At 47.4% G+C, this 25,957-nt stretch overlaps 24 non-coding genes across 24 annotated transcripts; all 24 read left to right on the forward strand.

The window, feature by feature from the left end:
- The first annotated feature begins 138 nt into the window (after positions 1-138).
- On the forward strand, positions 139-210 carry TRNAP-UGG (transfer RNA proline (anticodon UGG)). The gene has a single exon. It is a non-coding gene; the product is annotated as a tRNA-Pro (tRNA).
- Positions 211-2,509: 2,299 nt separating this feature from the next.
- Positions 2,510-2,582, forward strand: TRNAV-CAC (transfer RNA valine (anticodon CAC)). The gene has a single exon. It is a non-coding gene; the product is annotated as a tRNA-Val (tRNA).
- A 1,315-nt stretch (positions 2,583-3,897) lies between these two features.
- Positions 3,898-3,969, forward strand: TRNAP-UGG (transfer RNA proline (anticodon UGG)). The gene has a single exon. It is a non-coding gene; the product is annotated as a tRNA-Pro (tRNA).
- A 411-nt stretch (positions 3,970-4,380) lies between these two features.
- TRNAV-CAC (transfer RNA valine (anticodon CAC)) lies at positions 4,381-4,453 on the forward strand. The gene has a single exon. It is a non-coding gene; the product is annotated as a tRNA-Val (tRNA).
- A 1,314-nt stretch (positions 4,454-5,767) lies between these two features.
- Positions 5,768-5,839, forward strand: TRNAP-UGG (transfer RNA proline (anticodon UGG)). Its single transcript has one exon. It is a non-coding gene; the product is annotated as a tRNA-Pro (tRNA).
- A 420-nt stretch (positions 5,840-6,259) lies between these two features.
- On the forward strand, positions 6,260-6,332 carry TRNAV-CAC (transfer RNA valine (anticodon CAC)). The gene has a single exon. It is a non-coding gene; the product is annotated as a tRNA-Val (tRNA).
- A 1,318-nt stretch (positions 6,333-7,650) lies between these two features.
- TRNAP-UGG (transfer RNA proline (anticodon UGG)) lies at positions 7,651-7,722 on the forward strand. Its single transcript has one exon. It is a non-coding gene; the product is annotated as a tRNA-Pro (tRNA).
- A 420-nt stretch (positions 7,723-8,142) lies between these two features.
- On the forward strand, positions 8,143-8,215 carry TRNAV-CAC (transfer RNA valine (anticodon CAC)). The gene has a single exon. It is a non-coding gene; the product is annotated as a tRNA-Val (tRNA).
- A 1,318-nt stretch (positions 8,216-9,533) lies between these two features.
- TRNAP-UGG (transfer RNA proline (anticodon UGG)) lies at positions 9,534-9,605 on the forward strand. The gene has a single exon. It is a non-coding gene; the product is annotated as a tRNA-Pro (tRNA).
- A 420-nt stretch (positions 9,606-10,025) lies between these two features.
- On the forward strand, positions 10,026-10,098 carry TRNAV-CAC (transfer RNA valine (anticodon CAC)). Its single transcript has one exon. It is a non-coding gene; the product is annotated as a tRNA-Val (tRNA).
- A 1,315-nt stretch (positions 10,099-11,413) lies between these two features.
- On the forward strand, positions 11,414-11,485 carry TRNAP-UGG (transfer RNA proline (anticodon UGG)). Its single transcript has one exon. It is a non-coding gene; the product is annotated as a tRNA-Pro (tRNA).
- A 420-nt stretch (positions 11,486-11,905) lies between these two features.
- On the forward strand, positions 11,906-11,978 carry TRNAV-CAC (transfer RNA valine (anticodon CAC)). Its single transcript has one exon. It is a non-coding gene; the product is annotated as a tRNA-Val (tRNA).
- A 1,315-nt stretch (positions 11,979-13,293) lies between these two features.
- On the forward strand, positions 13,294-13,365 carry TRNAP-UGG (transfer RNA proline (anticodon UGG)). Its single transcript has one exon. It is a non-coding gene; the product is annotated as a tRNA-Pro (tRNA).
- Positions 13,366-15,151: 1,786 nt separating this feature from the next.
- TRNAP-UGG (transfer RNA proline (anticodon UGG)) lies at positions 15,152-15,223 on the forward strand. The gene has a single exon. It is a non-coding gene; the product is annotated as a tRNA-Pro (tRNA).
- A 420-nt stretch (positions 15,224-15,643) lies between these two features.
- On the forward strand, positions 15,644-15,716 carry TRNAV-CAC (transfer RNA valine (anticodon CAC)). Its single transcript has one exon. It is a non-coding gene; the product is annotated as a tRNA-Val (tRNA).
- Positions 15,717-17,034: 1,318 nt separating this feature from the next.
- TRNAP-UGG (transfer RNA proline (anticodon UGG)) lies at positions 17,035-17,106 on the forward strand. The gene has a single exon. It is a non-coding gene; the product is annotated as a tRNA-Pro (tRNA).
- A 420-nt stretch (positions 17,107-17,526) lies between these two features.
- Positions 17,527-17,599, forward strand: TRNAV-CAC (transfer RNA valine (anticodon CAC)). The gene has a single exon. It is a non-coding gene; the product is annotated as a tRNA-Val (tRNA).
- Positions 17,600-18,917: 1,318 nt separating this feature from the next.
- On the forward strand, positions 18,918-18,989 carry TRNAP-UGG (transfer RNA proline (anticodon UGG)). The gene has a single exon. It is a non-coding gene; the product is annotated as a tRNA-Pro (tRNA).
- A 420-nt stretch (positions 18,990-19,409) lies between these two features.
- On the forward strand, positions 19,410-19,482 carry TRNAV-CAC (transfer RNA valine (anticodon CAC)). Its single transcript has one exon. It is a non-coding gene; the product is annotated as a tRNA-Val (tRNA).
- Positions 19,483-21,289: 1,807 nt separating this feature from the next.
- Positions 21,290-21,362, forward strand: TRNAV-CAC (transfer RNA valine (anticodon CAC)). Its single transcript has one exon. It is a non-coding gene; the product is annotated as a tRNA-Val (tRNA).
- Positions 21,363-22,677: 1,315 nt separating this feature from the next.
- On the forward strand, positions 22,678-22,749 carry TRNAP-UGG (transfer RNA proline (anticodon UGG)). The gene has a single exon. It is a non-coding gene; the product is annotated as a tRNA-Pro (tRNA).
- A 420-nt stretch (positions 22,750-23,169) lies between these two features.
- TRNAV-CAC (transfer RNA valine (anticodon CAC)) lies at positions 23,170-23,242 on the forward strand. Its single transcript has one exon. It is a non-coding gene; the product is annotated as a tRNA-Val (tRNA).
- A 1,315-nt stretch (positions 23,243-24,557) lies between these two features.
- TRNAP-UGG (transfer RNA proline (anticodon UGG)) lies at positions 24,558-24,629 on the forward strand. The gene has a single exon. It is a non-coding gene; the product is annotated as a tRNA-Pro (tRNA).
- Positions 24,630-25,049: 420 nt separating this feature from the next.
- Positions 25,050-25,122, forward strand: TRNAV-CAC (transfer RNA valine (anticodon CAC)). Its single transcript has one exon. It is a non-coding gene; the product is annotated as a tRNA-Val (tRNA).
- Positions 25,123-25,957: the final 835 nt, after the last annotated feature.

A 25,957-nucleotide genomic window follows, 5' to 3' on the forward strand; every position in this document is an offset into this window, starting at 1 on the left:
CTGGGGCATTCATTTGGCTCATACACCGACAAGGCTTTCAGCGGCAGGAACAAACTTCAGGAATAGGCATTCTTGGCCTCGAATCCTAAGGGGGGTGCAAACGCTGAGGACAATTCCGTCAAATGCTCAAAGGACCGTGGCTCGTTGGTCTAGGGGTATGATTCTCGCTTTGGGTGCGAGAGGTCCCGGGTTCAAATCCCGGACGAGCCCAATCAAGGTGGTTAACTTGAGCTCCTTTTTTTTGTTTTTTCAATGTTATTTTCATTGGACAGACTCTCTGGTTTTCTCGGTAAGCAGTAGTCGATGAACAATTCACTTCCTGAACCTCTTTGCGTGCCATGTCCTTGCGACAAGCACTTTGTGTTCTCTGTTAGCTCTCAGTAACATTCCTTGATTTGCTTGTGAGTTTTGGCCGTCCGATCTCAAAGTGGAAATATGTCCTTCCCTCTGTACGCTGCATAGGCCCTCAGCTGGCATACTTGTATATGTGCGCATGCTTGATAGGACGTATGTTTTAGGCTGGATTGTGTGAGCTTCAGGCGCAAGGCATTTGATTAGTCTTTAAGCAGGTCCACTTGCACTGCCCTTTGCACCTGTTCTCCCAGTCCCTACAAAGGTGAGCAAGCAGCTGTTTCTGTAGTGTAGTGGTTATCACGGTCGACTCACACGCGAAAGGTCCCCGGTTCGAGACCGGGCAGAAACACTCTCTGCTGGCATTTTACACAAAATAGTTTTTTTCCCCTTTTGTCACACACAAATGTAAAGTATGAACTTATTTGCGTTCTCATGGAAATAGCATATGCTCTCAAGAGCTTGAGAAATACACTGGGAAGGCAAGCATCCTCACATGTATTCTGTATATGGGGCCAATAAAAAAATGCACGCGCTTGCATTTTGTGTATGTAATGTTGCAGAGCACAGAGAGGATTTATTTTCCCTACTGCTGGGTATTTGGGTCTCTGGGATCACAGTTGGGTCCGCTCCGTCCTCTGAAATGGTCCATATTAGTTACATAGGTTAGTGTACCAAAGAAATAATACATTTTCATATACAGCTTCTTCATTTCTGTGTTCTGAGGGATTACCAGTTGTAAGAAATGCACTTGCCGGTACAGTGATTCCCTGGCTTTCTCTGGCCCGAGAAAGCTTTTCCTCTGAAGTGGGAACAGAAGTTGGACTGCTTCTGCTGAACTTCCTGAAAGCAGAGCTGGCGGGAGGAGGGACTTTTTGAGTGCTGGGAAAATTTGAGCTGGAAATTTGCATCGGCTGGACAGAGATTGCTTGGAGCAGCCAAAATATAATAACGGCCATGGCGCTCAAGTAAAGCAGAAAGCTTTTAGTATACACCTTTTGCACTCTTGTCAACGAAGCTGGGCTCTGTGAATGCTCACCCTACGCAAGAAAAGAGAACAGACTTTGCTGGTGACCTAAATATATCTCGCTGATCGAGCACGATCGAGCTCTGAGTGAGCAGCTGTGCAATGGTCATCTTTACCAAAGGGGAGATGCTGCTTTTTCCAGTGTCACGCCCATGCTCTCAGGGCTGGAGGGAGGAGGGCTGCTTTTTGTTTTTACAGGCAAAAGGAAAGGCCCAGCCCTCAGAGCTTCTGCCAATGCAGATCCCAGCAGGTGCAAAATAAAGGCTCTCCCCCACCTTGCCAGCTGCAGATTGATCAGAAGACTGCTAGTCTAGTGTGTTGGGCCACTTTCTCTCTTCTGTGTATCGTCCCCTCTTATTACATAAACAGCATAAGAGGAATAAAGGAAGGAAGGAAGGAAGGAAGGAACAGTGTATCGCAAGCACCTTCCACCCTGATGTCAATGGGCCACCAACCTTCGGGATGAGGAGGAGACCTGTGAAGACAGTCAGAGCGTGCCGACTGGGGCATTCATTTGGCTCATACACCGACAAGGCTTTCAGCGGCAGGAACAAACTTCAGGAATAGGCATTCTTGGCCTCGAATCCTAAGGGGGGTGCAAACGCTGAGGACAATTCCGTCAAATGCTCAAAGGACCGTGCCTCGTTGGTCTAGGGGTATGATTCTCGCTTTGGGTGCGAGAGGTCCCGGGTTCAAATCCCGGACGAGCCCAATCAAGGTGGTTAACTTGAGCTCCTTTTTTTTGTTTTTTCAATGTTATTTTCATTGGACAGACTCTCTGGTTTTCTCGGTAAGCAGTAGTCGATGAACAATTCACTTCCTGAACCTCTTTGCGTGCCATGTCCTTGCGACAAGCACTTTGTGTTCTCTGTTAGCTCTCAGTAACATTCCTTGATTTGCTTGTGAGTTTTGGCCGTCCGATCTCAAAGTGGAAATATGTCCTTCCCTCTGTACGCTGCATAGGCCCTCAGCTGGCATACTTGTATATGTGCGCATGCTTGATAGGACGTATGTTTTAGGCTGGATTGTGTGAGCTTCAGGCGCAAGGCATTTGATTAGTCTTTAAGCAGGTCCACTTGCACTGCCCTTTGCACCTGTTCTCCCAGTCCCTACAAAGGTGAGCAAGCAGCTGTTTCTGTAGTGTAGTGGTTATCACGTTCGCCTCACACGCGAAAGGTCCCCGGTTCGAGACCGGGCAGAAACACTCTCTGCTGGCATTTTACACAAAATAGTTTTTTTCCCCTTTTGTCACACACAAATGTAAAGTATGAACTTATTTGCGTTCCCATGGAAATAGCATATGCTCTCAAGAGCTTGAGAAATACACTGGGAAGGCAAGCATCCTCACATGTATTCTGTATATGGGGCCAATAAAAAAATGCACGCGCTTGCATTTTGTGTATGTAATGTTGCAGAGCACAGAGAGGATTTATTTTCCCTACTGCTGGGTATTTGGGTCTCTGGGATCACAGTTGGGTCCGCTCCGTCCTCTGAAATGGTCCATATTAGTTACATAGGTTAGTGTACCAAAGAAATAATACATTTTCATATACAGCTTCTTCATTTCTGTGTTCTGAGGGATTACCAGTTGTAAGAAATGCACTTGCCGGTACAGTGATTCCCTGGCTTTCTCTGGCCCGAGAAAGCTTTTCCTCTGAAGTGGGAACAGAAGTTGGACTGCTTCTGCTGAACTTCCTGAAAGCAGAGCTGGCGGGAGGAGGGACTTTTTGAGTGCTGGGAAAATTTGAGCTGGAAATTTGCATCGGCTGGACAGAGATTGCTTGGAGCAGCCAAAATATAATAACGGCCATGCCGCTCAAGTAAAGCAGAAAGCTTTTAGTATACACCTTTTGCACTCTTGTCAACGAAGCTGGGCTCTGTGAATGCTCACCCTACGCAAGAAAAGAGAACAGACTTTGCTGGTGACCTAAATATATCTCGCCTGATCGAGCACGATCGAGCTCTGAGTGAGCAGCTGTGCAATGGTCATCTTTACCAAAGGGGAGATGCTGCTTTTTCCAGTGTCACGCCCATGCTCTCAGGGCTGGAGGGAGGAGGGCTGCTTTTTGTTTTTACAGGCAAAAGGAAAGGCCCAGCCCTCAGAGCTTCTGCCAATGCAGATCCCAGCAGGTGCAAAATAAAGGCTCTCCCCCACCTTGCCAGCTGCAGATTGATCAGAAGACTGCTAGTCTAGTGTGTTGGGCCACTTTCTCTCTTCTGTGTATCGTCCCCTCTTATTACATAAACAGCATAAGAGGAATAAAGGAAGGAAGGAAGGAAGGAAGGAACAGTGTATCGCAAGCACCTTCCACCCTGATGTCAATGGGCCACCAACCTTCGGGATGAGGAGGAGACCTGTGAAGACAGTCAGAGCGTGCCGACTGGGGCATTCATTTGGCTCATACACCGACAAGGCTTTCAGCGGCAGGAACAAACTTCAGGAATAGGCATTCTTGGCCTCGAATCCTAAGGGGGGTGCAAACGCTGAGGACAATTCCGTCAAATGCTCAAAGGACCGTGGCTCGTTGGTCTAGGGGTATGATTCTCGCTTTGGGTGCGAGAGGTCCCGGGTTCAAATCCCGGACGAGCCCAATCAAGGTGGTTAACTTGAGCTCGTTTTTTCAATGTTATTTTCATTGGACAGACTCTCTGGTTTTCTCGGTAAGCAGTAGTCGATGAACAATTCACTTCCTGAACCTCTTTGCGTGCCATGTCCTTGCGACAAGCACTTTGTGTTCTCTGTTAGCTCTCAGTAACATTCCTTGATTTGCTTGTGAGTTTTGGCCGTCCGATCTCAAAGTGGAAATATGTCCTTCCCTCTGTACGCTGCATAGGCCCTCAGCTGGCATACTTGTATATGTGCGCATGCTTGATAGGACGTATGTTTTAGGCTGGATTGTGTGAGCTTCAGGCGCAAGGCATTTGATTAGTCTTTAAGCAGGTCCACTTGCACTGCCCTTTGCACCTGTTCTCCCAGTCCCTACAAAGGTGAGCAAGCAGCTGTTTCTGTAGTGTAGTGGTTATCACGTTCGCCTCACACGCGAAAGGTCCCCGGTTCGAGACCGGGCAGAAACACTCTCTGCTGGCATTTTACACAAAATAGTTTTTTTCCCCTTTTGTCACACACAAATGTAAAGTATGAACTTATTTGCGTTCCCATGGAAATAGCATATGCTCTCAAGAGCTTGAGAAATACACTGGGAAGGCAAGCATCCTCACATGTATTCTGTATATGGGGCCAATAAAAAAATGCACGCGCTTGCATTTTGTGTATGTAATGTTGCAGAGCACAGAGAGGATTTATTTTCCCTACTGCTGGGTATTTGGGTCTCTGGGATCACAGTTGGGTCCGCTCCGTCCTCTGAAATGGTCCATATTAGTTACATAGGTTAGTGTACCAAAGAAATAATACATTTTCATATACAGCTTCTTCATTTCTGTGTTCTGAGGGATTACCAGTTGTAAGAAATGCACTTGCCGGTACAGTGATTCCCTGGCTTTCTCTGGCCCGAGAAAGCTTTTCCTCTGAAGTGGGAACAGAAGTTGGACTGCTTCTGCTGAACTTCCTGAAAGCAGAGCTGGCGGGAGGAGGGACTTTTTGAGTGCTGGGAAAATTTGAGCTGGAAATTTGCATCGGCTGGACAGAGATTGCTTGGAGCAGCCAAAATATAATAACGGCCATGGCGCTCAAGTAAAGCAGAAAGCTTTTAGTATACACCTTTTGCACTCTTGTCAACGAAGCTGGGCTCTGTGAATGCTCACCCTACGCAAGAAAAGAGAACAGACTTTGCTGGTGACCTAAATATATCTCGCTGATCGAGCACGATCGAGCTCTGAGTGAGCAGCTGTGCAATGGTCATCTTTACCAAAGGGGAGATGCTGCTTTTTCCAGTGTCACGCCCATGCTCTCAGGGCTGGAGGGAGGAGGGCTGCTTTTTGTTTTTACAGGCAAAAGGAAAGGCCCAGCCCTCAGAGCTTCTGCCAATGCAGATCCCAGCAGGTGCAAAATAAAGGCTCTCCCCCACCTTGCCAGCTGCAGATTGATCAGAAGACTGCTAGTCTAGTGTGTTGGGCCACTTTCTCTCTTCTGTGTATCGTCCCCTCTTATTACATAAACAGCATAAGAGGAATAAAGGAAGGAAGGAAGGAAGGAAGGAACAGTGTATCGCAAGCACCTTCCACCCTGATGTCAATGGGCCACCAACCTTCGGGATGAGGAGGAGACCTGTGAAGACAGTCAGAGCGTGCCGACTGGGGCATTCATTTGGCTCATACACCGACAAGGCTTTCAGCGGCAGGAACAAACTTCAGGAATAGGCATTCTTGGCCTTGAATCCTAAGGGGGGTGCAAACGCTGAGGACAATTCCGTCAAATGCTCAAAGGACCGTGGCTCGTTGGTCTAGGGGTATGATTCTCGCTTTGGGTGCGAGAGGTCCCGGGTTCAAATCCCAGACGAGCCCAATCAAGGTGGTTAACTTGAGCTCCTTTTTTTTGTTTTTTCAATGTTATTTTCATTGGACAGACTCTCTGGTTTTCTCGGTAAGCAGTAGTCGATGAACAATTCACTTCCTGAACCTCTTTGCGTGCCATGTCCTTGCGACAAGCACTTTGTGTTCTCTGTTAGCTCTCAGTAACATTCCTTGATTTGCTTGTGAGTTTTGGCCGTCCGATCTCAAAGTGGAAATATGTCCTTCCCTCTGTACGCTGCATAGGCCCTCAGCTGGCATACTTGTATATGTGCGCATGCTTGATAGGACGTATGTTTTAGGCTGGATTGTGTGAGCTTCAGGCGCAAGGCATTTGATTAGTCTTTAAGCAGGTCCACTTGCACTGCCCTTTGCACCTGTTCTCCCAGTCCCTACAAAGGTGAGCAAGCAGCTGTTTCTGTAGTGTAGTGGTTATCACGTTCGCCTCACACGCGAAAGGTCCCCGGTTCGAGACCGGGCAGAAACACTCTCTGCTGGCATTTTACACAAAATAGTTTTTTTCCCCTTTTGTCACACACAAATGTAAAGTATGAACTTATTTGCGTTCCCATGGAAATAGCATATGCTCTCAAGAGCTTGAGAAATACACTGGGAAGGCAAGCATCCTCACATGTATTCTGTATATGGGGCCAATAAAAAAATGCACGCGCTTGCATTTTGTGTATGTAATGTTGCAGAGCACAGAGAGGATTTATTTTCCCTACTGCTGGGTATTTGGGTCTCTGGGATCACAGTTGGGTCCGCTCCGTCCTCTGAAATGGTCCATATTAGTTACATAGGTTAGTGTACCAAAGAAATAATACATTTTCATATACAGCTTCTTCATTTCTGTGTTCTGAGGGATTACCAGTTGTAAGAAATGCACTTGCCGGTACAGTGATTCCCTGGCTTTCTCTGGCCCGAGAAAGCTTTTCCTCTGAAGTGGGAACAGAAGTTGGACTGCTTCTGCTGAACTTCCTGAAAGCAGAGCTGGCGGGAGGAGGGACTTTTTGAGTGCTGGGAAAATTTGAGCTGGAAATTTGCATCGGCTGGACAGAGATTGCTTGGAGCAGCCAAAATATAATAACGGCCATGGCGCTCAAGTAAAGCAGAAAGCTTTTAGTATACACCTTTTGCACTCTTGTCAACGAAGCTGGGCTCTGTGAATGCTCACCCTACGCAAGAAAAGAGAACAGACTTTGCTGGTGACCTAAATATATCTCGCTGATCGAGCACGATCGAGCTCTGAGTGAGCAGCTGTGCAATGGTCATCTTTACCAAAGGGGAGATGCTGCTTTTTCCAGTGTCACGCCCATGCTCTCAGGGCTGGAGGGAGGAGGGCTGCTTTTTGTTTTTACAGGCAAAAGGAAAGGCCCAGCCCTCAGAGCTTCTGCCAATGCAGATCCCAGCAGGTGCAAAATAAAGGCTCTCCCCCACCTTGCCAGCTGCAGATTGATCAGAAGACTGCTAGTCTAGTGTGTTGGGCCACTTTCTCTCTTCTGTGTATCGTCCCCTCTTATTACATAAACAGCATAAGAGGAATAAAGGAAGGAAGGAAGGAAGGAAGGAAGGAACAGTGTATCGCAAGCACCTTCCACCCTGATGTCAATGGGCCACCAACCTTCGGGATGAGGAGGAGACCTGTGAAGACAGTCAGAGCGTGCCGACTGGGGCATTCATTTGGCTCATACACCGACAAGGCTTTCAGCGGCAGGAACAAACTTCAGGAATAGGCATTCTTGGCCTCGAATCCTAAGGGGGGTGCAAACGCTGAGGACAATTCCGTCAAATGCTCAAAGGACCGTGGCTCGTTGGTCTAGGGGTATGATTCTCGCTTTGGGTGCGAGAGGTCCCGGGTTCAAATCCCGGACGAGCCCAATCAAGGTGGTTAACTTGAGCTCCTTTTTTTTGTTTTTTCAATGTTATTTTCATTGGACAGACTCTCTGGTTTTCTCGGTAAGCAGTAGTCGATGAACAATTCACTTCCTGAACCTCTTTGCGTGCCATGTCCTTGCGACAAGCACTTTGTGTTCTCTGTTAGCTCTCAGTAACATTCCTTGATTTGCTTGTGAGTTTTGGCCGTCCGATCTCAAAGTGGAAATATGTCCTTCCCTCTGTACGCTGCATAGGCCCTCAGCTGGCATACTTGTATATGTGCGCATGCTTGATAGGACGTATGTTTTAGGCTGGATTGTGTGAGCTTCAGGCGCAAGGCATTTGATTAGTCTTTAAGCAGGTCCACTTGCACTGCCCTTTGCACCTGTTCTCCCAGTCCCTACAAAGGTGAGCAAGCAGCTGTTTCTGTAGTGTAGTGGTTATCACGTTCGCCTCACACGCGAAAGGTCCCCGGTTCGAGACCGGGCAGAAACACTCTCTGCTGGCATTTTACACAAAATAGTTTTTTTCCCCTTTTGTCACACACAAATGTAAAGTATGAACTTATTTGCGTTCCCATGGAAATAGCATATGCTCTCAAGAGCTTGAGAAATACACTGGGAAGGCAAGCATCCTCACATGTATTCTGTATATGGGGCCAATAAAAAAATGCACGCGCTTGCATTTTGTGTATGTAATGTTGCAGAGCACAGAGAGGATTTATTTTCCCTACTGCTGGGTATTTGGGTCTCTGGGATCACAGTTGGGTCCGCTCCGTCCTCTGAAATGGTCCATATTAGTTACATAGGTTAGTGTACCAAAGAAATAATACATTTTCATATACAGCTTCTTCATTTCTGTGTTCTGAGGGATTACCAGTTGTAAGAAATGCACTTGCCGGTACAGTGATTCCCTGGCTTTCTCTGGCCCGAGAAAGCTTTTCCTCTGAAGTGGGAACAGAAGTTGGACTGCTTCTGCTGAACTTCCTGAAAGCAGAGCTGGCGGAAGGAGGGACTTTTTGAGTGCTGGGAAAATTTGAGCTGGAAATTTGCATCGGCTGGACAGAGATTGCTTGGAGCAGCCAAAATATAATAACGGCCATGGCGCTCAAGTAAAGCAGAAAGCTTTTAGTATACACCTTTTGCACTCTTGTCAACGAAGCTGGGCTCTGTGAATGCTCACCCTACGCAAGAAAAGAGAACAGACTTTGCTGGTGACCTAAATATATCTCGCTGATCGAGCACGATCGAGCTCTGAGTGAGCAGCTGTGCAATGGTCATCTTTACCAAAGGGGAGATGCTGCTTTTTCCAGTGTCACGCCCATGCTCTCAGGGCTGGAGGGAGGAGGGCTGCTTTTTGTTTTTACAGGCAAAAGGAAAGGCCCAGCCCTCAGAGCTTCTGCCAATGCAGATCCCAGCAGGTGCAAAATAAAGGCTCTCCCCCACCTTGCCAGCTGCAGATTGATCAGAAGACTGCTAGTCTAGTGTGTTGGGCCACTTTCTCTCTTCTGTGTATCGTCCCCTCTTATTACATAAACAGCATAAGAGGAATAAAGGAAGGAAGGAAGGAAGGAAGGAAGGAACAGTGTATCGCAAGCACCTTCCACCCTGATGTCAATGGGCCACCAACCTTCGGGATGAGGAGGAGACCTGTGAAGACAGTCAGAGCGTGCCGACTGGGGCATTCATTTGGCTCATACACCGACAAGGCTTTCAGCGGCAGGAACAAACTTCAGGAATAGGCATTCTTGGCCTCGAATCCTAAGGGGGGTGCAAACGCTGAGGACAATTCCGTCAAATGCTCAAAGGACCGTGGCTCGTTGGTCTAGGGGTATGATTCTCGCTTTGGGTGCGAGAGGTCCCGGGTTCAAATCCCGGACGAGCCCAATCAAGGTGGTTAACTGGAGCTCCTTTTTTTTGTTTTTTCAATGTTATTTTCATTGGACAGACTCTCTGGTTTTCTCGGTAAGCAGTAGTCGATGAACAATTCACTTCCTGAACCTCTTTGCGTGCCATGTCCTTGCGACAAGCACTTTGTGTTCTCTGTTAGCTCTCAGTAACATTCCTTGATTTGCTTGTGAGTTTTGGCCGTCCGATCTCAAAGTGGAAATATGTCCTTCCCTCTGTACGCTGCATAGGCCCTCAGCTGGCATACTTGTATATGTGCGCATGCTTGATAGGACGTATGTTTTAGGCTGGATTGTGTGAGCTTCAGGCGCAAGGCATTTGATTAGTCTTTAAGCAGGTCCACTTGCACTGCCCTTTGCACCTGTTCTCCCAGTCCCTACAAAGGTGAGCAAGCAGCTGTTTCTGTAGTGTAGTGGTTATCACGTTCGCCTCACACGCGAAAGGTCCCCGGTTCGAGACCGGGCAGAAACACTCTCTGCTGGCATTTTACACAAAATAGTTTTTTTCCCCTTTTGTCACACACAAATGTAAAGTATGAACTTATTTGCGTTCCCATGGAAATAGCATATGCTCTCAAGAGCTTGAGAAATACACTGGGAAGGCAAGCATCCTCACATGTATTCTGTATATGGGGCCAATAAAAAAATGCACGCGCTTGCATTTTGTATATGTAATGTTGCAGAGCACAGAGAGGATTTATTTTCCCTACTGCTGGGTATTTGGGTCTCTGGGATCACAGTTGGGTCCGCTCCGTCCTCTGAAATGGTCCATATTAGTTACATAGGTTAGTGTACCAAAGAAATAATACATTTTCATATACAGCTTCTTCATTTCTGTGTTCTGAGGGATTACCAGTTGTAAGAAATGCACTTGCCGGTACAGTGATTCCCTGGCTTTCTCTGGCCCGAGAAAGCTTTTCCTCTGAAGTGGGAACAGAAGTTGGACTGCTTCTGCTGAACTTCCTGAAAGCAGAGCTGGCGGGAGGAGGGACTTTTTGAGTGCTGGGAAAATTTGAGCTGGAAATTTGCATCGGCTGGACAGAGATTGCTTGGAGCAGCCAAAATATAATAACGGCCATGGCGCTCAAGTAAAGCAGAAAGCTTTTAGTATACACCTTTTGCACTCTTGTCAACGAAGCTGGGCTCTGTGAATGCTCACCCTACGCAAGAAAAGAGAACAGACTTTGCTGGTGACCTAAATATATCTCGCCTGATCGAGCACGATCGAGCTCTGAGTGAGCAGCTGTGCAATGGTCATCTTTACCAAAGGGGAGATGCTGCTTTTTCCAGTGTCACGCCCATGCTCTCAGGGCTGGAGGGAGGAGGGCTGCTTTTTGTTTTTACAGGCAAAAGGAAAGGCCCAGCCCTCAGAGCTTCTGCCAATGCAGATCCCAGCAGGTGCAAAATAAAGGCTCTCCCCCACCTTGCCAGCTGCAGATTGATCAGAAGACTGCTAGTCTAGTGTGTTGGGCCACTTTCTCTCTTCTGTGTATCGTCCCCTCTTATTACATAAACAGCATAAGAGGAATAAAGGAAGGAAGGAAGGAAGGAAGGAACAGTGTATCGCAAGCACCTTCCACCCTGATGTCAATGGGCCACCAACCTTCGGGATGAGGAGGAGACCTGTGAAGACAGTCAGAGCGTGCCGACTGGGGCATTCATTTGGCTCATACACCGTCAAGGCTTTCAGCGGCAGGAACAAACTTCTGGAATAGGCATTCTTGGCCTCGAATCCTAAGGGGGGTGCAAACGCTGAGGACAATTCCGTCAAATGCTCAAAGAACCGTGGCTCGTTGGTCTAGGGGTATGATTCTCGCTTTGGGTGCGGGAGGTCCCGGGTTCAAATCCCGGACGAGCCCAATCAAGGTGGTTAACTTGAGCTCCTTTTTTTTGTTTTTTCAATGTTATTTTCATTGGACAGACTCTCTGGTTTTCTCGGTAAGCAGTAGTCGATGAACAATTCACTTCCTGAACCTCTTTGCGTGCCATGTCCTTGCGACAAGCACTTTGTGTTCTCTGTTAGCTCTCAGTAACATTCCTTGATTTGCTTGTGAGTTTTGGCCGTCCGATCTCAAAGTGGAAATATGTCCTTCCCTCTGTACGCTGCATAGGCCCTCAGCTGGCATACTTGTATATGTGCGCATGCTTGATAGGACGTATGTTTTAGGCTGGATTGTGTGAGCTTCAGGCGCAAGGCATTTGATTAGTCTTTAAGCAGGTCCACTTGCACTGCCCTTTGCACCTGTTCTCCCAGTCCCTACAAAGGTGAGCAAGCAGCTGTTTCTGTAGTGTAGTGGTTATCACGTTCGCCTCACACGCGAAAGGTCCCCGGTTTGAGACCGGGCAGAAACACTCTCTGCTGGCATTTTACACAAAATAGTTTTTTTCCCCTTTTGTCACACACAAATGTAAAGTATGAACTTATTTGCGTTCCCATGGAAATAGCATATGCTCTCAAGAGCTTGAGAAATACACTGGGAAGGCAAGCATCCTCACATGTATTCTGTATATGGGGCCAATAAAAAAATGCACGCGCTTGCATTTTGTGTATGTAATGTTGCAGAGCACAGAGAGGATTTATTTTCCCTACTGCTGGGTATTTGGGTCTCTGGGATCACAGTTGGGTCCGCTCCGTCCTCTGAAATGGTCCATATTAGTTACATAGGTTAGTGTACCAAAGAAATAATACATTTTCATATACAGCTTCTTCATTTCTGTGTTCTGAGGGATTACCAGTTGTAAGAAATGCACTTGCCGGTACAGTGATTCCCTGGCTTTCTCTGGCCCGAGAAAGCTTTTCCTCTGAAGTGGGAACAGAAGTTGGACTGCTTCTGCTGAACTTCCTGAAAGCAGAGCTGGCGGGAGGAGGGACTTTTTGAGTGCTGGGAAAATTTGAGCTGGAAATTTGCATCGGCTGGACAGAGATTGCTTGGAGCAGCCAAAATATAATAACGGCCATGGCGCTCAAGTAAAGCAGAAAGCTTTTAGTATACACCTTTTGCACTCTTGTCAACGAAGCTGGGCTCTGTGAATGCTCACCCTACGCAAGAAAAGAGAACAGACTTTGCTGGTGACCTAAATATATCTCGCCTGATCGAGCACGATCGAGCTCTGAGTGAGCAGCTGTGCAATGGTCATCTTTACCAAAGGGGAGATGCTGCTTTTTCCAGTGTCACGCCCATGCTCTCAGGGCTGGAGGGAGGAGGGCTGCTTTTTGTTTTTACAGGCAAAAGGAAAGGCCCAGCCCTCAGAGCTTCTGCCAATGCAGATCCCAGCAGGTGCAAAATAAAGGCTCTCCCCCACCTTGCCAGCTGCAGATTGATCAGAAGACTGCTAGTCTAGTGTGTTGGGCCACTTTCTCTCTTCTGTGTATCGTCCCCTCTTATTACATGAACAGCATAAGAGGAATAAAGGAAGGAAGGAAGGAAGGAAGGAACAGTGTATCGCAAGCACCTTCCACCCTGATGTCAATGGGCCACCAACCTTCGGGATGAGGAGGAGACCTGTGAAGACAGTCAGAGCGTGCCGACTGGGGCATTCATTTGGCTCATACACCGACAAGGCTTTCAGCGGCAGGAACAAACTTCAGGAATAGGCATTCTTGGCCTCGAATCCTAAGGGGGGTGCAAACGCTGAGGACAATTCCGTCAAATGCTCAAAGGACCGTGGCTCGTTGGTCTAGGGGTATGATTCTCGCTTTGGGTGCGAGAGGTCCCGGGTTCAAATCCCGGACGAGCCCAATCAAGGTGGTTAACTTGAGCTCCTTTTTTTTGTTTTTTCAATGTTATTTTCATTGGACAGACTCTCTGGTTTTCTCGGTAAGCAGTAGTCGATGAACAATTCACTTCCTGAACCTCTTTGCGTGCCATGTCCTTGCGACAAGCACTTTGTGTTCTCTGTTAGCTCTCAGTAACATTCCTTGATTTGCTTGTGAGTTTTGGCCGTCCGATCTCAAAGTGGAAATATGTCCTTCCCTCTGTACGCTGCATAGGCCCTCAGCTGGCATACTTGTATATGTGCGCATGCTTGATAGGACGTATGTTTTAGGCTGGATTGTGTGAGCTTCAGGCGCAAGGCATTTGATTAGTCTTTAAGCAGGTCCACTTGCACTGCCCTTTGCACCTGTTCTCCCAGTCCCTACAAAGGTGAGCAAGCAGCTGTTTCTGTAGTGTAGTGGTTATCACACACGCGAAAGGTCCCCGGTTCGAGACCGGGCAGAAACACTCTCTGCTGGCATTTTACACAAAATAGTTTTTTTCCCCTTTTGTCACACACAAATGTAAAGTATGAACTTATTTGCGTTCTCATGGAAATAGCATATGCTCTCAAGAGCTTGAGAAATACACTGGGAAGGCAAGCATCCTCACATGTATTCTGTATATGGGGCCAATAAAAAAATGCACGCGCTTGCATTTTGTGTATGTAATGTTGCAGAGCACAGAGAGGATTTATTTTCCCTACTGCTGGGTATTTGGGTCTCTGGGATCACAGTTGGGTCCGCTCCGTCCTCTGAAATGGTCCATATTAGTTACATAGGTTAGTGTACCAAAGAAATAATACATTTTCATATACAGCTTCTTCATTTCTGTGTTCTGAGGGATTACCAGTTGTAAGAAATGCACTTGCCGGTACAGTGATTCCCTGGCTTTCTCTGGCCCGAGAAAGCTTTTCCTCTGAAGTGGGAACAGAAGTTGGACTGCTTCTGCTGAACTTCCTGAAAGCAGAGCTGGCGGGAGGAGGGACTTTTTGAGTGCTGGGAAAATTTGAGCTGGAAATTTGCATCGGCTGGACAGAGATTGCTTGGAGCAGCCAAAATATAATAACGGCCATGGCGCTCAAGTAAAGCAGAAAGCTTTTAGTATACACCTTTTGCACTCTTGTCAACGAAGCTGGGCTCTGTGAATGCTCACCCTACGCAAGAAAAGAGAACAGACTTTGCTGGTGACCTAAATATATCTCGCTGATCGAGCACGATCGAGCTCTGAGTGAGCAGCTGTGCAATGGTCATCTTTACCAAAGGGGAGATGCTGCTTTTTCCAGTGTCACGCCCATGCTCTCAGGGCTGGAGGGAGGAGGGCTGCTTTTTGTTTTTACAGGCAAAAGGAAAGGCCCAGCCCTCAGAGCTTCTGCCAATGCAGATCCCAGCAGGTGCAAAATAAAGGCTCTCCCCCACCTTGCCAGCTGCAGATTGATCAGAAGACTGCTAGTCTAGTGTGTTGGGCCACTTTCTCTCTTCTGTGTATCGTCCCCTCTTATTACATAAATAGCATAAGAGGAATAAAGGAAGGAAGGAACAGTGTATCGCAAGCACCTTTCACCCTGATGTCAATGGGCCACCAACCTTCGGGATGAGGAGGAGACCTGTGAAGACAGTCAGAGCGTGCCGACTGGGGCATTCATTTGGCTCATACACCGACAAGGCTTTCAGCGGCAGGAACAAACTTCAGGAATAGGCATTCTTGGCCTCGAATCCTAAGGGGGGTGCAAACGCTGAGGACAATTCCGTCAAATGCTCAAAGGACCGTGGCTCGTTGGTCTAGGGGTATGATTCTCGCTTTGGGTGCGAGAGGTCCCGGGTTCAAATCCCGGACGAGCCCAATCAAGGTGGTTAACTTGAGCTCCTTTTTTTTGTTTTTTCAATGTTATTTTCATTGGACAGACTCTCTGGTTTTCTCGGTAAGCAGTAGTCGATGAACAATTCACTTCCTGAACCTCTTTGCGTGCCATGTCCTTGCGACAAGCACTTTGTGTTCTCTGTTAGCTCTCAGTAACATTCCTTGATTTGCTTGTGAGTTTTGGCCGTCCGATCTCAAAGTGGAAATATGTCCTTCCCTCTGTACGCTGCATAGGCCCTCAGCTGGCATACTTGTATATGTGCGCATGCTTGATAGGACGTATGTTTTAGGCTGGATTGTGTGAGCTTCAGGCGCAAGGCATTTGATTAGTCTTTAAGCAGGTCCACTTGCACTGCCCTTTGCACCTGTTCTCCCAGTCCCTACAAAGGTGAGCAAGCAGCTGTTTCTGTAGTGTAGTGGTTATCACGTTCGCTTCACACGCGAAAGGTCCCCGGTTCGAGACCGGGCAGAAACACTCTCTGCTGGCATTTTACACAAAATAGTTTTTTTCCCCTTTTGTCACACACAAATGTAAAGTATGAACTTATTTGCGTTCCCATGGAAATAGCATATGCTCTCAAGAGCTTGAGAAATACACTGGGAAGGCAAGCATCCTCACATGTATTCTGTATATGGGGCCAATAAAAAAATGCACGCGCTTGCATTTTGTGTATGTAATGTTGCAGAGCACAGAGAGGATTTATTTTCCCTACTGCTGGGTATTTGGGTCTCTGGGATCACAGTTGGGTCCGCTCCGTCCTCTGAAATGGTCCATATTAGTTACATAGGTTAGTGTACCAAAGAAATAATACATTTTCATATACAGCTTCTTCATTTCTGTGTTCTGAGGGATTACCAGTTGTAAGAAATGCACTTGCCGGTACAGTGATTCCCTGGCTTTCTCTGGCCCGAGAAAGCTTTTCCTCTGAAGTGGGAACAGAAGTTGGACTGCTTCTGCTGAACTTCCTGAAAGCAGAGCTGGCGGGAGGAGGGACTTTTTGAGTGCTGGGAAAATTTGAGCTGGAAATTTGCATCGGCTGGACAGAGATTGCTTGGAGCAGCCAAAATATAATAACGGCCATGGCGCTCAAGTAAAGCAGAAAGCTTTTAGTATACACCTTTTGCACTCTTGTCAACGAAGCTGGGCTCTGTGAATGCTCACCCTACGCAAGAAAAGAGAACAGACTTTGCTGGTGACCTAAATATATCTCGCTGATCGAGCACGATCGAGCTCTGAGTGAGCAGCTGTGCAATGGTCATCTTTACCAAAGGGGAGATGCTGCTTTTTCCAGTGTCACGCCCATGCTCTCAGGGCTGGAGGGAGGAGGGCTGCTTTTTGTTTTTACAGGCAAAAGGAAAGGCCCAGCCCTCAGAGCTTCTGCCAATGCAGATCCCAGCAGGTGCAAAATAAAGGCTCTCCCCCACCTTGCCAGCTGCAGATTGATCAGAAGACTGCTAGTCTAGTGTGTTGGGCCACTTTCTCTCTTCTGTGTATCGTCCCCTCTTATTACATAAACAGCATAAGAGGAATAAAGGAAGGAAGGAAGGAAGGAAGAAAGGAACAGTGTATCGCAAGCACCTTCCACCCTGATGTCAATGGGCCACCAACCTTCGGGATGAGGAGGAGACCTGTGAAGACAGTCAGAGCGTGCCGACTGGGGCATTCATTTGGCTCATACACCGACAAGGCTTTCAGCGGCAGGAACAAACTTCAGGAATAGGCATTCTTGGCCTCGAATCCTAAGGGGGGTGCAAACGCTGAGGACAATTCCGTCAAATGCTCAAAGGACCGTGGCTCGTTGGTCTAGGGGTATGATTCTCGCTTTGGGTGCGAGAGGTCCCGGGTTCAAATCCCGGACGAGCCCAATCAAGGTGGTTAACTTGAGCTCCTTTTTTTTGTTTTTTCAATGTTATTTTCATTGGACAGACTCTCTGGTTTTCTCGGTAAGCAGTAGTCGATGAACAATTCACTTCCCGAACCTCTTTGCGTGCCATGTCCTTGCGACAAGCACTTTGTGTTCTCTGTTAGCTCTCAGTAACATTCCTTGATTTGCTTGTGAGTTTTGGCCGTCCGATCTCAAAGTGGAAATATGTCCTTCCCTCTGTACGCTGCATAGGCCCTCAGCTGGCATACTTGTATATGTGCGCATGCTTGATAGGACGTATGTTTTAGGCTGGATTGTGTGAGCTTCAGGCGCAAGGCATTTGATTAGTCTTTAAGCAGGTCCACTTGCACTGCCCTTTGCACCTGTTCTCCCAGTCCCTACAAAGGTGAGCAAGCAGCTGTTTCTGTAGTGTAGTGGTTATCACGTTCGCCTCACACGCGAAAGGTCCCCGGTTCGAGACCGGGCAGAAACACTCTCTGCTGGCATTTTACACAAAATAGTTTTTTTCCCCTTTTGTCACACACAAATGTAAAGTATGAACTTATTTGCGTTCCCATGGAAATAGCATATGCTCTCAAGAGCTTGAGAAATACACTGGGAAGGCAAGCATCCTCACATGTATTCTGTATATGGGGCCAATAAAAAAATGCACGCGCTTGCATTTTGTGTATGTAATGTTGCAGAGCACAGAGAGGATTTATTTTCCCTACTGCTGGGTATTTGGGTCTCTGGGATCACAGTTGGGTCCGCTCCGTCCTCTGAAATGGTCCATATTAGTTACATAGGTTAGTGTACCAAAGAAATAATACATTTTCATATACAGCTTCTTCATTTCTGTGTTCTGAGGGATTACCAGTTGTAAGAAATGCACTTGCCGGTACAGTGATTCCCTGGCTTTCTCTGGCCCGAGAAAGCTTTTCCTCTGAAGTGGGAACAGAAGTTGGACTGCTTCTGCTGAACTTCCTGAAAGCAGAGCTGGCGGAAGGAGGGACTTTTTGAGTGCTGGGAAAATTTGAGCTGGAAATTTGCATCGGCTGGACAGAGATTGCTTGGAGCAGCCAAAATATAATAACGGCCATGGCGCTCAAGTAAAGCAGAAAGCTTTTAGTATACACCTTTTGCACTCTTGTCAACGAAGCTGGGCTCTGTGAATGCTCACCCTACGCAAGAAAAGAGAACAGACTTTGCTGGTGACCTAAATATATCTCGCTGATCGAGCACGATCGAGCTCTGAGTGAGCAGCTGTGCAATGGTCATCTTTACCAAAGGGGAGATGCTGCTTTTTCCAGTGTCACGCCCATGCTCTCAGGGCTGGAGGGAGGAGGGCTGCTTTTTGTTTTTACAGGCAAAAGGAAAGGCCCAGCCCTCAGAGCTTCTGCCAATGCAGATCCCAGCAGGTGCAAAATAAAGGCTCTCCCCCACCTTGCCAGCTGAAGATTGATCAGAAGACTGCTAGTCTAGTGTGTTGGGCCACTTTCTCTCTTCTGTGTATCGTCCCCTCTTATTACATAAACAGCATAAGAGGAATAAAGGAAGGAAGGAAGGAAGGAAGGAAGGAACAGTGTATCGCAAGCACCTTCCACCCTGATGTCAATGGGCCACCAACCTTCGGGATGAGGAGGAGACCTGTGAAGACAGTCAGAGCGTGCCGACTGGGGCATTCATTTGGCTCATACACCGACAAGGCTTTCAGCGGCAGGAACAAACTTCAGGAATAGGCATTCTTGGCCTCGAATCCTAAGGGGGGTGCAAACGCTGAGGACAATTCCGTCAAATGCTCAAAGGGCTGTGGCTCGTTGGTCTAGGGGTATGATTCTCGCTTTGGGTGCGAGAGGTCCCGGGTTCAAATCCCGGACGAGCCCAATCAAGGTGGTTAACTTGAGCTCCTTTTTTTTGTTTTTTCAATGTTATTTTCATTGGACAGACTCTCTGGTTTTCTCGGTAAGCAGTAGTCGATGAACAATTCACTTCCTGAACCTCTTTGCGTGCCATGTCCTTGCGACAAGCACTTTGTGTTCTCTGTTAGCTCTCAGTAACATTCCTTGATTTGCTTGTGAGTTTTGGCCGTCCGATCTCAAAGTGGAAATATGTCCTTCCCTCTGTACGCTGCATAGGCCCTCAGCTGGCATACTTGTATATGTGCGCATGCTTGATAGGACGTATGTTTTAGGCTGGATTGTGTGAGCTTCAGGCGCAAGGCATTTGATTAGTCTTTAAGCAGGTCCACTTGCACTGCCCTTTGCACCTGTTCTCCCAGTCCCTACAAAGGTGAGCAAGCAGCTGTTTCTGTAGTGTAGTGGTTATCACGTTCGCCTCACACGCGAAAGGTCCCCGGTTCGAGACCGGGCAGAAACACTCTCTGCTGGCATTTTACACAAAATAGTTTTTTTCCCCTTTTGTCACACACAAATGTAAAGTATGAACTTATTTGCGTTCCCATGGAAATAGCATATGCTCTCAAGAGCTTGAGAAATACACTGGGAAGGCAAGCATCCTCACATGTATTCTGTATATGGGGCCAATAAAAAAATGCACGCGCTTGCATTTTGTATATGTAATGTTGCAGAGCACAGAGAGGATTTATTTTCCCTACTGCTGGGTATTTGGGTCTCTGGGATCACAGTTGGGTCCGCTCCGTCCTCTGAAATGGTCCATATTAGTTACATAGGTTAGTGTACCAAAGAAATAATACATTTTCATATACAGCTTCTTCATTTCTGTGTTCTGAGGGATTACCAGTTGTAAGAAATGCACTTGCCGGTACAGTGATTCCCTGGCTTTCTCTGGCCCGAGAAAGCTTTTCCTCTGAAGTGGGAACAGAAGTTGGACTGCTTCTGCTGAACTTCCTGAAAGCAGAGCTGGCGGGAGGAGGGACTTTTTGAGTGCTGGGAAAATTTGAGCTGGAAATTTGCATCGGCTGGACAGAGATTGCTTGGAGCAGCCAAAATATAATAACGGCCATGGCGCTCAAGTAAAGCAGAAAGCTTTTAGTATACACCTTTTGCACTCTTGTCAACGAAGCTGGGCTCTGTGAATGCTCACCCTACGCAAGAAAAGAGAACAGACTTTGCTGGTGACCTAAATATATCTCGCCTGATCGAGCACGATCGAGCTCTGAGTGAGCAGCTGTGCAATGGTCATCTTTACCAAAGGGGAGATGCTGCTTTTTCCAGTGTCACGCCCATGCTCTCAGGGCTGGAGGGAGGAGGGCTGCTTTTTGTTTTTACAGGCAAAAGGAAAGGCCCAGCCCTCAGAGCTTCTGCCAATGCAGATCCCAGCAGGTGCAAAATAAAGGCTCTCCCCCACCTTGCCAGCTGCAGATTGATCAGAAGACTGCTAGTCTAGTGTGTTGGGCCACTTTCTCTCTTCTGTGTATCGTCCCCTCTTATTACATAAACAGCATAAGAGGAATAAAGGAAGGAAGGAAGGAAGGAAGGAACAGTGTATCGCAAGCACCTTCCACCCTGATGTCAATGGGCCACCAACCTTCGGGATGAGGAGGAGACCTGTGAAGACAGTCAGAGCGTGCCGACTGGGGCATTCATTTGGCTCATACACCGTCAAGGCTTTCAGCGGCAGGAACAAACTTCTGGAATAGGCATTCTTGGCCTTGAATCCTAAGGGGGGTGCAAACGCTGAGGACAATTCCGTCAAATGCTCAAAGGACCGTGGCTCGTTGGTCTAGGGGTATGATTCTCGCTTTGGGTGCGGGAGGTCCCGGGTTCAAATCCCGAACGAGCCCAATCAAGGTGGTTAACTTGAGCTCCTTTTTTTTGTTTTTTCAATGTTATTTTCATTGGACAGACTCTCTGGTTTTCTCGGTAAGCAGTAGTCGATGAACAATTCACTTCCTGAACCTCTTTGCGTGCCATGTCCTTGCGACAAGCACTTTGTGTTCTCTGTTAGCTCTCAGTAACATTCCTTGATTTGCTTGTGAGTTTTGGCCGTCCGATCTCAAAGTGGAAATATGTCCTTCCCTCTGTACGCTGCATAGGCCCTCAGCTGGCATACTTGTATATGTGCGCATGCTTGATAGGACGTATGTTTTAGGCTGGATTGTGTGAGCTTCAGGCGCAAGGCATTTGATTAGTCTTTAAGCAGGTCCACTTGCACTGCCCTTTGCACCTGTTCTCCCAGTCCCTACAAAGGTGAGCAAGCAGCTGTTTCTGTAGTGTAGTGGTTATCACGTTCGCCTCACACGCGAAAGGTCCCCGGTTCGAGACCGGGCAGAAACACTCTCTGCTGGCATTTTACACAAAATAGTTTTTTTCCCCTTTTGTCACACACAAATGTAAAGTATGAACTTATTTGCGTTCCCATGGAAATAGCATATGCTCTCAAGAGCTTGAGAAATACACTGGGAAGGCAAGCATCCTCACATGTATTCTGTATATGGGGCCAATAAAAAAATGCACGCGCTTGCATTTTGTATATGTAATGTTGCAGAGCACAGAGAGGATTTATTTTCCCTACTGCTGGGTATTTGGGTCTCTGGGATCACAGTTGGGTCCGCTCCGTCCTCTGAAATGGTCCATATTAGTTACATAGGTTAGTGTACCAAAGAAATAATACATTTTCATATACAGCTTCTTCATTTCTGTGTTCTGAGGGATTACCAGTTGTAAGAAATGCACTTGCCGGTACAGTGATTCCCTGGCTTTCTCTGGCCCGAGAAAGCTTTTCCTCTGAAGTGGGAACAGAAGTTGGACTGCTTCTGCTGAACTTCCTGAAAGCAGAGCTGGCGGGAGGAGGGACTTTTTGAGTGCTGGGAAAATTTGAGCTGGAAATTTGCATCGGCTGGACAGAGATTGCTTGGAGCAGCCAAAATATAATAACGGCCATGGCGCTCAAGTAAAGCAGAAAGCTTTTAGTATACACCTTTTGCACTCTTGTCAACGAAGCTGGGCTCTGTGAATGCTCACCCTACGCAAGAAAAGAGAACAGACTTTGCTGGTGACCTAAATATATCTCGCCTGATCGAGCACGATCGAGCTCTGAGTGAGCAGCTGTGCAATGGTCATCTTTACCAAAGGGGAGATGCTGCTTTTTCCAGTGTCACGCCCATGCTCTCAGGGCTGGAGGGAGGAGGGCTGCTTTTTGTTTTTACAGGCAAAAGGAAAGGCCCAGCCCTCAGAGCTTCTGCCAATGCAGATCCCAGCAGGTGCAAAATAAAGGCTCTCCCCCACCTTGCCAGCTGCAGATTGATCAGAAGACTGCTAGTCTAGTGTGTTGGGCCACTTTCTCTCTTCTGTGTATCGTCCCCTCTTATTACATAAACAGCATAAGAGGAATAAAGGAAGGAAGGAAGGAAGGAAGGAACAGTGTATCGCAAGCACCTTCCACCCTGATGTCAATGGGCCACCAACCTTCGGGATGAGGAGGAGACCTGTGAAGACAGTCAGAGCGTGCCGACTGGGGCATTCATTTGGCTCATACACCGTCAAGGCTTTCAGCGGCAGGAACAAACTTCTGGAATAGGCATTCTTGGCCTCGAATCCTAAGGGGGGTGCAAACGCTGAGGACAATTCCGTCAAATGCTCAAAGGACCGTGGCTCGTTGGTCTAGGGGTATGATTCTCGCTTTGGGTGCGAGAGGTCCCGGGTTCAAATCCCGAACGAGCCCAATCAAGGTGGTTAACTTGAGCTCCTTTTTATTGTTTTTTCAATGTTATTTTCATTGGACAGACTCTCTGGTTTTCTCGGTAAGCAGTAGTCGATGAACAATTCACTTCCTGAACCTCTTTGCGTGCCATGTCCTTGCGACAAGCACTTTGTGTTCTCTGTTAGCTCTCAGTAACATTCCTTGATTTGCTTGTGAGTTTTGGCCGTCCGATCTCAAAGTGGAAATATGTCCTTCCCTCTGTACGCTGCATAGGCCCTCAGCTGGCATACTTGTATATGTGCGCATGCTTGATAGGACGTATGTTTTAGGCTGGATTGTGTGAGCTTCAGGCGCAAGGCATTTGATTAGTCTTTAAGCAGGTCCACTTGCACTGCCCTTTGCACCTGTTCTCCCAGTCCCTACAAAGGTGAGCAAGCAGCTGTTTCTGTAGTGTAGTGGTTATCACGTTCGCCTCACACGCGAACGGTCCCCGGTTCGAGACCGGGCAGAAACACTCTCTGCTGGCATTTTACACAAAATAGTTTTTTTCCCCTTTTGTCACACACAAATGTAAAGTATGAACTTATTTGCGTTCCCATGGAAATAGCATATGCTCTCAAGAGCTTGAGAAATACACTGGGAAGGCAAGCATCCTCACATGTATTCTGTATATGGGGCCAATAAAAAAATGCACGCGCTTGCATTTTGTGTATGTAATGTTGCAGAGCACAGAGAGGATTTATTTTCCCTACTGCTGGGTATTTGGGTCTCTGGGATCACAGTTGGGTCCGCTCCGTCCTCTGAAATGGTCCATATTAGTTACATAGGTTAGTGTACCAAAGAAATAATACATTTTCATATACAGCTTCTTCATTTCTGTGTTCTGAGGGATTACCAGTTGTAAGAAATGCACTTGCCGGTACAGTGATTCCCTGGCTTTCTCTGGCCCGAGAAAGCTTTTCCTCTGAAGTGGGAACAGAAGTTGGACTGCTTCTGCTGAACTTCCTGAAAGCAGAGCTGGCGGGAGGAGGGACTTTTTGAGTGCTGGGAAAATTTGAGCTGGAAATTTGCATCGGCTGGACAGAGATTGCTTGGAGCAGCCAAAATATAATAACGGCCATGCCGCTCAAGTAAAGCAGAAAGCTTTTAGTATACACCTTTTGCACTCTTGTCAACGAAGCTGGGCTCTGTGAATGCTCACCCTACGCAAGAAAAGAGAACAGACTTTGCTGGTGACCTAAATATATCTCGCCTGATCGAGCACGATCGAGCTCTGAGTGAGCAGCTGTGCAATGGTCATCTTTACCAAAGGGGAGATGCTGCTTTTTCCAGTGTCACGCCCATGCTCTCAGGGCTGGAGGGAGGAGGGCTGCTTTTTGTTTTTACAGGCAAAAGGAAAGGCCCAGCCCTCAGAGCTTCTGCCAATGCAGATCCCAGCAGGTGCAAAATAAAGGCTCTCCCCCACCTTGCCAGCTGCAGATTGATCAGAAGACTGCTAGTCTAGTGTGTTGGGCCACTTTCTCTCTTCTGTGTATCGTCCCCTCTTATTACATAAACAGCATAAGAGGAATAAAGGAAGGAAGGAAGGAAGGAAGGAACAGTGTATCGCAAGCACCTTCCACCCTGATGTCAATGGGCCACCAACCTTCGGGATGAGGAGGAGACCTGTGAAGACAGTCAGAGCGTGCCGACTGGGGCATTCATTTGGCTCATACACCGACAAGGCTTTCAGCGGCAGGAACAAACTTCAGGAATAGGCATTCTTGGCCTCGAATCCTAAGGGGGGTGCAAACGCTGAGGACAATTCCGTCAAATGCTCAAAGGACCGTGGCTCGTTGGTCTAGGGGTATGATTCTCGCTTTGGGTGCGAGAGGTCCCGGGTTCAAATCCCGGACAAGCCCAATCAAGGTGGTTAACTTGAGCTCCTTTTTTTTGTTTTTTCAATGTTATTTTCATTGGACAGACTCTCTGGTTTTCTCGGTAAGCAGTAGTCGATGAACAATTCACTTCCTGAACCTCTTTGCGTGCCATGTCCTTGCGACAAGCACTTTGTGTTCTCTGTTAGCTCTCAGTAACATTCCTTGATTTGCTTGTGAGTTTTGGCCGTCCGATCTCAAAGTGGAAATATGTCCTTCCCTCTGTACGCTGCATAGGCCCTCAGCTGGCATACTTGTATATGTGCGCATGCTTGATAGGACGTATGTTTTAGGCTGGATTGTGTGAGCTTCAGGCGCAAGGCATTTGATTAGTCTTTAAGCAGGTCCACTTGCACTGCCCTTTGCACCTGTTCTCCCAGTCCCTACAAAGGTGAGCAAGCAGCTGTTTCTGTAGTGTAGTGGTTATCACGTTCGCCTCACACGCGAAAGGTCCCCGGTTCGAGACCGGGCAGAAACACTCTCTGCTGGCATTTTACACAAAATAGTTTTTTTCCCCTTTTGTCACACACAAATGTAAAGTATGAACTTATTTGCGTTCCCATGGAAATAGCATATGCTCTCAAGAGCTTGAGAAATACACTGGGAAGGCAAGCATCCTCACATGTATTCTGTATATGGGGCCAATAAAAAAATGCACGCGCTTGCATTTTGTGTATGTAATGTTGCAGAGCACAGAGAGGATTTATTTTCCCTACTGCTGGGTATTTGGGTCTCTGGGATCACAGTTGGGTCCGCTCCGTCCTCTGAAATGGTCCATATTAGTTACATAGGTTAGTGTACCAAAGAAATAATACATTTTCATATACAGCTTCTTCATTTCTGTGTTCTGAGGGATTACCAGTTGTAAGAAATGCACTTGCCGGTACAGTGATTCCCTGGCTTTCTCTGGCCCGAGAAAGCTTTTCCTCTGAAGTGGGAACAGAAGTTGGACTGCTTCTGCTGAACTTCCTGAAAGCAGAGCTGGCGGGAGGAGGGACTTTTTGAGTGCTGGGAAAATTTGAGCTGGAAATTTGCATCGGCTGGACAGAGATTGCTTGGAGCAGCCAAAATATAATAACGGCCATGGCGCTCAAGTAAAGCAGAAAGCTTTTAGTATACACCTTTTGCACTCTTGTCAACGAAGCTGGGCTCTGTGAATGCTCACCCTACGCAAGAAAAGAGAACAGACTTTGCTGGTGACCTAAATATATCTCGCCTGATCGAGCACGATCGAGCTCTGAGTGAGCAGCTGTGCAATGGTCATCTTTACCAAAGGGGAGATGCTGCTTTTTCCAGTGTCACGCCCATGCTCT

This window comes from Ambystoma mexicanum, chromosome 2q (genome assembly GCF_040938575.1).
Source record: "Ambystoma mexicanum isolate Mex_15411 chromosome 2q, UKY_AmexF1_1, whole genome shotgun sequence".
NCBI lineage: Eukaryota > Metazoa > Chordata > Amphibia > Caudata > Ambystomatidae > Ambystoma > Ambystoma mexicanum.